The following is an 11,212-nucleotide window of genomic DNA, read 5'->3' as shown; positions in this document are numbered from 1 at the left end:
CAGCCATGGCTCTTGATGCATCGGCACTTTGCTTCTTCTTAGCGTCGCAATCCTTTTCCATTTAGTGCCTATGGAATATAGCCATGCTGTATAGTCGTCGGAAACGGCACATCCGAGGCTCAATGAAAGCACGTTTTCCAGGAGAGCCTCCTCGATCCAGAGCGTGTTTCTCAGACCGATGCCCAACTCCGACTATATTGCTGAGCCCGTTATGCCGTGCAGCGCCCGTGTGCATTTTCCCGCGCTCGCCTGCCTCCACCATTTACCGCTCCCCTACAGACAGGGTATTCACCAAAGGTTTTACATTCCACATATCCAAATACATTGCCTACTTATGGACCAGGCGCACAATTACAATTTTAAACATTTTACAATAGATTCAACATGGGTAACACTTCAATTCTATTATAGAATTGCTTGAAATTTGACATAAATATTAATATTCACATCGAAAGTTGCTTACAGTTTCTTTAACATAATGACACGAAAAGAAAAAGAAATGAAATCAAAACATTGCTTACACTAATTTATCGAAAATCAGAAGAAGAAATTATTATATGTACAGTTGTTGTTGTTACACATGCCCCTGTTTCCAGTAAATTTTACTAAGTACAAATTTGATGAGAACACTAAATTTTACATTTATACAGTGGTTCTGAATCTTTATGTGAATGTCCCAAAAAAAATTTATACCACAAACTTCCTTTCACTCACATTATATAGGTCTACACTTTTTAACATATCAAGAACATTTACTTATCATTTACTTAAGTGCCTTTGGCACAGTCCAATCTCCTATCACAACATTATTTAAATAGCAAATTACTCATTTTTACTAAATTTCTCAAAGAAATAATTTCAAAATCTGGAACACAAACATTTAACTACAAAAACAAATACAAATATCTATATACACCATAAGACAATTTATTGCTGCTTGCATTGAATGGCAGTCCATTTCCTTATTTACTAAAAAAAAACACACACACACAATAATATTTAGAAAATTACTACACACATTTGCTGCCTATTATTCAGATTTGGGCAGTCCTTTTCACCTCTGATTGTCACATCTCCTGTATCACACTTACAATTCTCCTTTGACTATTTATCTGCCCTCTTTGGTGTTTGGCAGTCCTTTATATTATGGCTCATACACTGCCCATTTTCATTTTTGACAGTCCCATCTTTTATCTGGCTGATAGCATTTATCCTTTCTTTTCAGCCCTTTTTCTCCATACCTCTTTACATTTATAGTACAATTGGTAATCTGAAACTCACATAATTACATTAGTACACTGATATTGCTCTACCTAAGTTACAAAGGTTAGTTACATTTGGCATAAATTAGCTTCAGCATAATATACAGCATATTTACTGTAAATTGTTTTCTGATTGTACTTAGTTCACTCACTTCTAGGAACATACAGTTTCATATCCACAATATTTCTTACACCTAAAGGTCTTTTGGATTTTGGGTAGATCAGGTAGTAAGCATTATCGTGTGGAATGTTCTGTATTATATACGGTCCATTATAAATATATTTAAATTTGGCAATTTCATGGTTCAGTTCACTAGATTTTTCGTGGGTTTTTAAAAGAACATAATCTCCAATTTTAAATTTTGAAACTTTCAGATTTTTATCATGTCTTTTAGATCTCGATTCAGCATTTTGCTTTGCCCTATTTCTGACTAATTCTTTCTTTTGACTCAACCCCAAGCTTGTACAAGGCGGAAACTCTAGTTTTTCCTCAATTAAACTTTTACTTCTGCTGCCTAACAAAATTTCTTTCGGTGGGAACCCAGTAGTTTCATGATGTAATGTGTTTATGACATACTCAACATCCGATATAAATCTGCCCCAGGCTCAAAATCATGCCCCTTCCTGTTTTTTCCACAACGCACCTCGGTCGACTGTGACATTGTCCCAAGATACGTTCCTGTCCTGTGAACCATTTATATCGGGTGGCTTTTTAGGTTTCTGGAGTTCGAAGTCTTTGCTTACTTGAACTCTTTGCAAAATAAACACTGAGTCGTCAGGTGATTCTTTCTTTCTTTGTTCAGTCTCAACATCTGGATTTTGTTTTGAAACTTCGTCATCGGTAGGTACAATATCGCAATTAGCTGTATTCCCATTATTTTCACTATTACCGAAATACTCGTCATCTGAACTATCGTCCGAATCCGACCATTCTGGATCGCTTTCAGGTTCTAAGTTCTAACATAAAAGCTTTTCTGAGACAGGCACTAAGTTCTTCCTCTGCATTTTCATCAGGCTTTGATTTTAACTCAGTATCTTCTTTTGGCAAAACGGCCTCATTATCAGCTTTACTCACATCCACTGTTACTTCATATTTAGTGTAATCCTCGTGGACTTCAATTACTTTTAGGTAATTATCTGCCCCTTCCCCACGGTGCCTTTCGGTAGCAGCGCGTACTGTTGGCGGATCGTTAACAGAAGTTACTTCCTCGTCAATGCTTAGTATTTCATCCTCCAATTCCTTCCTATCTTTAATCATCGTCCTATCGGCAGCACGCGTACTCAGCGCGGCGCTGTTTACTCTCTCCTCTTCAACTTTAGGCCACGTCACCTTATCGACGTCCCTATTATCTCCTTTTTCACTAATCAACTTCCTTGCCTCATACTCCTTCTTAAAATCCTCCCACTCACATTGCTTTAGGCCCTTGTACAGATCGTCGATCTGCACACACCAATCAGTTACTTCTGCTAGATCATTCTCGCCATTTACTTTTTTGCTAACACTGCTAACCGCGCCTCTCTGTGTCTCCACCGTTTCATCTACTATTTCCTTCGCCACGGAATTACCACTCGTAATGTATGCACCAGTACTTACGGCAGTGCTCATATCTAATGCTGCCGCATTGCTATCGGTTTCTCTCTGAACAGCTGTTTTGCTAGGCTGGGCCGTTGCCCTCTGATGCTCCACTCGCCTGTTAACATGTAGCGCTCTGCGCGGCAACGATGACTCATTTATGCCCGCACCTGACGCTTGTTTCGCAACAACACGTCTCTAACCTGTCTCATAACTTTACTGTCGGTCCGGTAACATTTCTTAAATCGGGGCCGGTATGTACTGTCCGCTTCCGTTTGGCCCACAACGTTCGCGGAAATCAGTTTCCCGCGTCATTATTATCTTGCGCGGTATACCCTCTACCGCGACCTAAATAACTTCCCCTTCCTCTTCCTCTGCCTCTTCCTCTCTGTATCACGTTGATGCGAAACCCTTCGCCGTCATTTCTCTCGTCATTATTACGATTATTCCTGTTACCAATATTTTGATAATTGGCACGACTTTCGCGCCAGTGGTCTTCGTCTTCGACCCTTTCGAGAAACGCTTGGAAGCTATGATGATTGCTTCCCACGTATCTCTTCGAATCTTCTGGAAGCTTTTTATATAACTCCCATATTATTTCAGAATCGGATCTTCTTCCTCTTAAATGCGTCAACTTCCGGTACCAATATTCGCAGAAATCTTTTAAAGAATTCCTGCCCCTGTTATCATGAAGTTTGACCAAGATAAACTCGCGCCACAAATGATCCTGTTTTTGTTCGGACCAATATTCTTCCGTAAACTTTTGCTTAAATTCTTCGAACGTCATTCGTTCGGTATTCAAATTAATTCCCCAGCGCTTAGCGTCACCTGCTAAGGCGCTAATTACTACGTTTATCTTTTCCTGATCAGACAAGTGTTCAGGAAATATTCTCTCGCAATTTTTGATGAAATCTAACGGATGCCATCCGTTATGTTTCTTGGCGGGATCGAAGCGTTCCTCACCTTCCAATAGCTTCGTAAGTGGTGTGCCATTACAGACAACACCAGGCCTATCTTTAATTTTACCCTCAAAATCGAAAATTTTGCCTTGAATTTTCGATGTATTTTGTTCACACTTTAGTACACATCCGGTCACCTTTTCGCCTAATTCTCTTTGAGTGTCTGAAACTGCCTTTTTCAACTGTGATATTCCGTGTTGACATTCGTTTACGATCTCAGTTTTAAGACCGAAAACTTTTTCGTCTACTTTCGTTTCAACTAGAGGCTCTACTTTCTCTTGGATGTTGAGAATTTCAACATCAAACCTACTGTTAATGTTGTCAATTTCCCCCTGCATAGTATCCATATTTTTGTTAATTGTGTCAATTTCAAATTTCATAGTATTTACCACAGAACTTAAATTACCCACTTTTTGTTCTACCTGTTCTATTTGTTTACTAATTTTAATTCCTTGTTCTTCGACCTGTGCTTTAATCTGATTACTTTGTGTTTTAAGCTGCTTGTCAACGTGTGTTTTAAGCTGACTAACCTGTGTTTTAAGCTGTTCATTCTGTGTTTTGAGCTGCTCTGCAACGTGTGTTTTAAGTTGATCATTCTGTGTTTTGAGTTGACTAACCTGATTACTGACTTGTTTTTGAAGCTGATCATTCTGTCCTACAATTTGTTTGGTTAGTTGTTCAAATAAGTCGTTCATGCTTAAAATTTTCATACTGTTTTGTTCTACGGAATCAGTGTGTTCCGATCCTACCTCAAAAGTTTCTTTCGGTTCTTTCTTTATCTGTGGAGAATCAAACATGTCAGTGGATTCATTCACGTACCCACTATCGTCTACAAAGTCATCCCCTACTTCTTGTTTTATCTCTTGCTGTGTTCGAGGCAATCTCGACATTTCAATCTGTTCATTAACATGTTCGTGATATTGTATATACGCCAATTGCCTTTCGCTAACGCCATCTGTTATCTGGCCGCGTAAACTCCTGCTATTGCCATGCGCCTCTTCCATTACGCTCGGCACATCTACTCTGTCTACTCTCCCGTCCATACTGAATGCAAATTGCACTACACTATCGTATTTGGCGTTCACTGTTATTTATTTTACTAAATAATATTGCAATTCGTGCCACTGAACATCCACTGCTCGGTATTCACATTAATGTGTGACCGATAACAATTGGATGTCCTGTCACCGGGAAGCCACTTGTAAGGCTTACGCTCGGGCGTACGTTAACTCTTTAAAGCCTGTACTATGGTAAGTTGACGGGCTTCACCTTATAAGAAAGGATTTTAGTAAATATGTTGACCGCGTGTACCTGAATGGAGGCAAAATCAGACTTACACCCACTCAGTAACAACAATGATACGTCAAGCAAGTCTAAAGTGCAACTACACATTAGGACAGGCAAGAAACATACACAGCAGATGCTATCAATTGTTAATAATACGGTCGCCAGCCTAATTAGGCATTAAGTGAGTTTTTTTTTCTTGTACAAGTGGATGTACGTACAAGCATAACAACACGTAGTAATACTGCATTATATGGTAAATTTTAGAACCAGAAAAATCTACTGAACTAATATTTTCCCTTTCTGTACTAATTTGGACAAGCTATAAATACACAACATTACACTATAATGTTTACTACAAACTGCGTTTTGTCTATTGATCCGACAGAAATCGGGCATAGGTTACCCTAGAAATAGCACTTTTGAAACACACATACAATGTCAATTTTAAGAAGGGTAAAACACTGATAAATTTAGGTTTTATATTGACTTTAAATTTGCTGGTCAAATCAGTTCAGTACACTTCAGAATTTAAATGAATAGAAAAGAAAAGGGGGGGGGGAGCCTGAAACTGTAATTGTCACTGTATTGAAATTCTTTGACTATTGAACTCATTAAACACTCAAGGTTTCCAATATATGAATTACTACTCTTTTTGTCTTATTTCTTGCTTATTTAACTACCATTATTTTTGTCTTAAATTAATTATACTTCATTACTAAACCAATTTCAACATTATCTTCCAACTTTGTCAGACCTATGTTCTTTACTTGTATATTCATTAACAATAAAGTTCCTTAAACATCATTCTAGCATAGATAGGTCTGCAGGTAATTCTTATTAACATAAACTTTAAATCTTCATTTCGGGACACTCGGATTGCACAACATGTGGAAAGGACCCTGTCTAGGTTAGTGATGTGGATAATTAAATGATAGGACAATTCTGGTAAAAGTTAAGTTGTTATTGAACAGTCGGGAACAAAAGTAAAACTGGTCCACACGAATACAGTACTAAATGTTTCAACCTGTTCGTGTCGATGCGGCGGTTGGCGGGCGGCGAAATGGCGAGGCGCACAGCACACGTACAATCACAGCTATGGCTCTTGATGTATCGGCACTTTGCTTCTTCTTAGCGTCGCAATCCTTTTCCATTTAGTGCCTATGGAATATAGCCATGCTGTATAGTCGTCGGAAACGGCACATCCGAGGCTCAATGAAATCACGTTTTCCAGGAGAGCCTCCTCGATCCAGAGCGTGTTTCTCAGACCGATTCCCAACTCCGACTATATTGCTGAGCCCGTTATGCCGTGCAGCGCCCGTGTGCATTTTCCCGCGCTCGCCTGCCTCCACCTTTTACCGCTCCCCTACAGACAGGGTATTCACCAAAGGTTTTACATTCCACATATCCTAATACATCGCCTACGTATGGACCAGGCGCACAATTACAATTTTAAACATGTTACAATAGATTCAACATGGGTTACACGTCAATTCTGTTATAGCATTGCTTGAAATTTGACATGAATATTAATATTCACATCGAAAGTTGCTTACAGTTTCTTTAACATAATGACACGAAAAGAAAAAGAAATGAAATCAAACATTGCTTACACTAATTTATCGAAAATCAGAAGAAAAAATTATTATATGTACAGTTGTTGTTGTTACAGGGTCACTGTCACAATTGCACCCCCTACCCCACCCCCCTTCCCCACATACACACATTCAAACTTGTGTATTGCACGATACCTATAAGATTCTACAACGATTATGCGAAAGAATTACTCCCCTTCTAGAAGTAATTTATCGTAGAGCTCTTGAGCAACGAAAGGTGCCTAAGAACTGGAAAAAAGCGCAGGTCATTCCCGTTTTTAAGAAAGGCCGTAAGACAGCTCCACACAATTATAGAGCTATATCGTTGACTCAATCTGTTGTAGAATTATGGAACATGTTTTACGCTCAAGAACTATGACGTTTTCGGAAAATGGACATCTACCCTATTAAAATCAACATTGATTTCGCAAACAGAGATCCTGCGAAACTCGGCTAGCTCTGTTCCTCCATGAGATCCACAGCGCAGTGGACAACGGCGCTTAGGTTGATGCCGTGTTCCTTGACTTCATTAAGGCATTTGACACCTTACCGCATTGACGTTTAGTGAAAAAAATACGAGCTTACGGAGCATTGGAGCAGACGTGCGATTGGATTCAAGACTTTCTTGCAGATAGAACTCAACACGTCGCTCTTAACGGAACTACATCGACAGATGTAAAGGTAGTATTCGGAGTATCACAGGGAAGTGTGATAGGACGGTTGCTGTTTACAATATATATAAACGATCTAGTAGAAAGCATCGGATGCTCTTTAAAGCTATTCGCAATGATACAGTTGTCTATACCAAAGTAGCAACGCCAGAAGATAGTAAAAATTTGCAGAACGACCTGCAGAGAATTGATGACTGTTGCAGGCTCTGGCAGTCGACCCTGAACGTAAATAAATGTAACATATTACTCATACATAGGAAAAGAAATGCAATACAGTTCAACTACACTGTTGACGAAAAACAGCTGGAGACAGCGTCTGCCGTAAAATATCTAGGCGCAACTATCCAGAGCGACCTTAAATGGAATTACCACATAAAACAGATAGTGGGAAAAGCAGATACCAGACTCACATTTATCGGAAGAATCTTAAGAAAATGTAACTCATTCACGAAAGAAGTGGCTTATAAGATGCTTGTCCGTCCGATTCTTGAGAATTCTTCATCTATCTGGGATCCCTATCAGCTAAGACTGATAGAGGAGATAAAGAAGATCCAACGAAGAGCGGCGCGTTTCGTCATGGGATCGTTTAGCTGGCGAGAGAGCGTTACGGAGATGCTAAACAAACTCCACTCGCAGACGTTACAAGAGAGGTGTTGTGCATCACGGAGAGATTCACTACTGAAATTTCGGGACAACACTTTTCAGGAGGAGTCGGAGAACATGTTACTTCCCCCAACATACATCTCGCGTATTGACCACGAGGAGAAAATTCGATAAATTAGAGCCAACAGGCTTACCGACAATTATTCTTCCCACGCACTATTCGCGAATGGAACAGGGTTGGAGGGATCAGATAGTGGTACCGAATGTACCCTCCTCCACACACCGTTAAGTGGCTTGCTGAGTATAATGTAGACATAGATTCCACGAGCTAGCAAATAGAGACCTACGATGAGGCCCCATTGTAACTATGAAAGGTGCTAATAACAATCTCTTCTCACAAAAGTATGCAATTTCGCCGTGTGCTTCACTGTGACCATTTCTGACATTGTTCAAGTCCCTTATGTACCCTACAAGGCCAAGAAACAACAGTATTGATCAATAACAGTAATTCATTCTAGTGACCCTTCTACTTGTCAGAGGGAATAGCAAATCTAATCATTTGCTACCTGCAGATGGTGTGTACGCGTACAAAGTTACAATGTCATCCGACCATGCTTTCTGGGTGGTTCGTATTTTTTGTCTGGCAGTGTATGTATCGATGCAAAAGTTGCGAATGACTCGCATGACTCAGACAGTCTATGGTGTATATTTTAGTGCGGTACAGGGGTTTTATATTTCATTGAGTGATGAAAAAGCATGTCTTCGAAATGTGCTTTGAGCGTAGAGCCCTGCCGGCCAGTTAGCTTGTTTGGCGCAGAGTTAGCGTGGCCACCGGACGGTCTACTCTAACCCTATTGCTCAGTTGCTCTGTGCTGGAGGCTGTTTACGTTGTACTGAATACTAACGATTTGTAAAGTTCAAACATTTTGTCTCGTATAGTACTGAGATGATCGTTCCTAGGCTGCAGACTTGAGGATTGCTGACGAAATCTTCACTGGTTTGCGTTGCATTGGCGCAATTCAGTATTATATTATTTTCAGGTGCATCCACTGGACATACTTTTGCAATCTGTTTGTCCATGTGAACAAGGTCATGCCTTTTATCGGATCATTTGTTTGTTTGAATATGTGAGGATCTGTACCTAATTTTTATTGAATGATCTGACAATATAGGTCGCTTTCGCGTTACCTGAACACTCTCTAAGTGGTATTGCGGGTATTGCAAGGCATCTAGGGTTATTCTTCTGTTTTGTAAAGGTGTGGTATTGTACAACCAAGTGGTCCGCTGTAGGACGTCTGTATATCCTGTTTATGAGTTACCGTGTCCGCTTTCTGAATAATACCTGAAGGTCGTTAGTATCTCTCACATTTTTCAGTGCTATGATATTTTCTGCTCATACTCGCATGTACTCATTTATCCTTTATTTATGCTAGTGAAAGTACAACGTATTAAAATGAACTACCTCCAGCTGCATTAATATTCCGATAAATCTCCTTCAGCAGTCACAGTATATTCCTATTTTACCCACAATTTTTCAGCCAGACAGGGTAAGTAACTGTTGGAGAGTACTTCAAGACAGGTGCTGCAGAAACAAATGCTTCGAGATTTTGTAATTTCAGTGGACAGTTTCTTGTCGTTAGGTATCAGGACATAAAATGTGTCATACCTCTGCACAACACACGTTTCTCCTACAAGGAGTGAAGCATTTGCACTCACAGGTTTTATCAGAACAGTTGAAGATCTTCGTTGCGATTTTTATTCCTAAGTAACGTAAAAATCTCCTATATACGTGCGCCATGAAAGTTTGCTTACTACCTCGTACTTCATTAATCGCAGTCAGATAGTGTTGTCCATCGTTTATGGATCAAATTGCATTTAAGAAGGAATAATTTCAGGGCCTTATTGCTGGAGTACTGCCTTCCTGTGCAGTTACAGGTAAAAACAAGTAAAGAAGCGGGCAGCTCTCAAATTGTAATCAAACCTTTTAAATAAATCACGAAACGTTTACTGCTATTACATTAGACAAATAACCAAAATTTGAATGTACATACATTTGTTCGGCTAGTGGCGCGCACGTATGTTTCTTACCGAACCAGCCTCTTCCACGTTTTAGTGTAGCCCAACCTACAACGTTGCTTTCACCTCTTTGTTTGGGATGTCTTCCCGCGATTAAACCAGCTCACTGAATACGTAGTTGTGAGTCAAATAGTGAGAGAGATTGAGAGTATACCAGACAGAAGCAACGGTTAACTGTGTTTGTACACGCGCTGGCTAAAGTAACACACAGCTATTCTAACGAAGAATATGCAGATACGGTGTGTGTTTACGGCTTCTGCGATGGCAGTGCTCGCGCTGCGAGCTCTCTCACACGTCGAATTCCTGATTGTATAGTGTTTACCAGAGTGAAACAGGTACTCCTACAAGTTCCCAGGGACCGATGACCATAGCAGTCTGGTCCCTTTAATCCCCCAAACCAACCAACCAACAAGTTCCCATTTTCTTTCTGGACGTGTGCTTCAACAACCTGTGCAGAAACAGCAACACATTCCTGAAATGGTGCGTCGCAATTCTGCTACCAGCATACGGCGACTTTCTGCACCTATCACTGTCCCACGAACTCGTCTATTTTAAAGATTATATGCGGAAAACTTGCATTGGAATTTCTCATGTTGTGAAACGAGAAAGGGCGATCTGTTTTACTTGATAAAAATTTTCTGTAGCCAAGATCGCATAAGTACTTATTCATTTTCGACAATCTGTTTCAGCAGACTTTGCTGTCATCTTCCGGTTTTCAAATCTTTTTTGTTACAAAACGTGTTCATTGTGAGTTGGCACTTCGTGCCAGGTTCTCATATTAGCGGATAAACTATAGCACATTATGCAAAAGTTTATCACAAATAAAACGTTTACAATCGTAAAGCACCTTGTGCACATGGCCATGTCCGTAATTGTAGCACTCAGCGGTGATTGTTAAGTCTCAAAAAACACAATTTACAGTAAAATGTATAATAACACATCTTGTACTCGGTTCACATGCAGCGTGTCCGCAATCTTCTCATTTGAGACAATGCCATACGTCTTGAATCTTGTCGCTGGTTAAACGACAATCGTCACTTGCCTCCAGTAATACCATTCACTGATGACGCCACGTTTGCACGGAACAGAATCAACAGCACACATAGTAATTATCGCAGGTGGCAGAAGCTTCCATATGTTACAGTGGAAACCAATTTCCAAGTTTGGTACGACACGATTGGTAACATGT

Source organism: Schistocerca americana, chromosome 8 (assembly GCF_021461395.2).
Source record: "Schistocerca americana isolate TAMUIC-IGC-003095 chromosome 8, iqSchAmer2.1, whole genome shotgun sequence".
Classification (NCBI taxonomy): domain Eukaryota; kingdom Metazoa; phylum Arthropoda; class Insecta; order Orthoptera; family Acrididae; genus Schistocerca; species Schistocerca americana.
The sequence above is the reverse complement of the archived record's forward strand: the minus strand, read 5'-3'. Positions refer to the sequence as shown.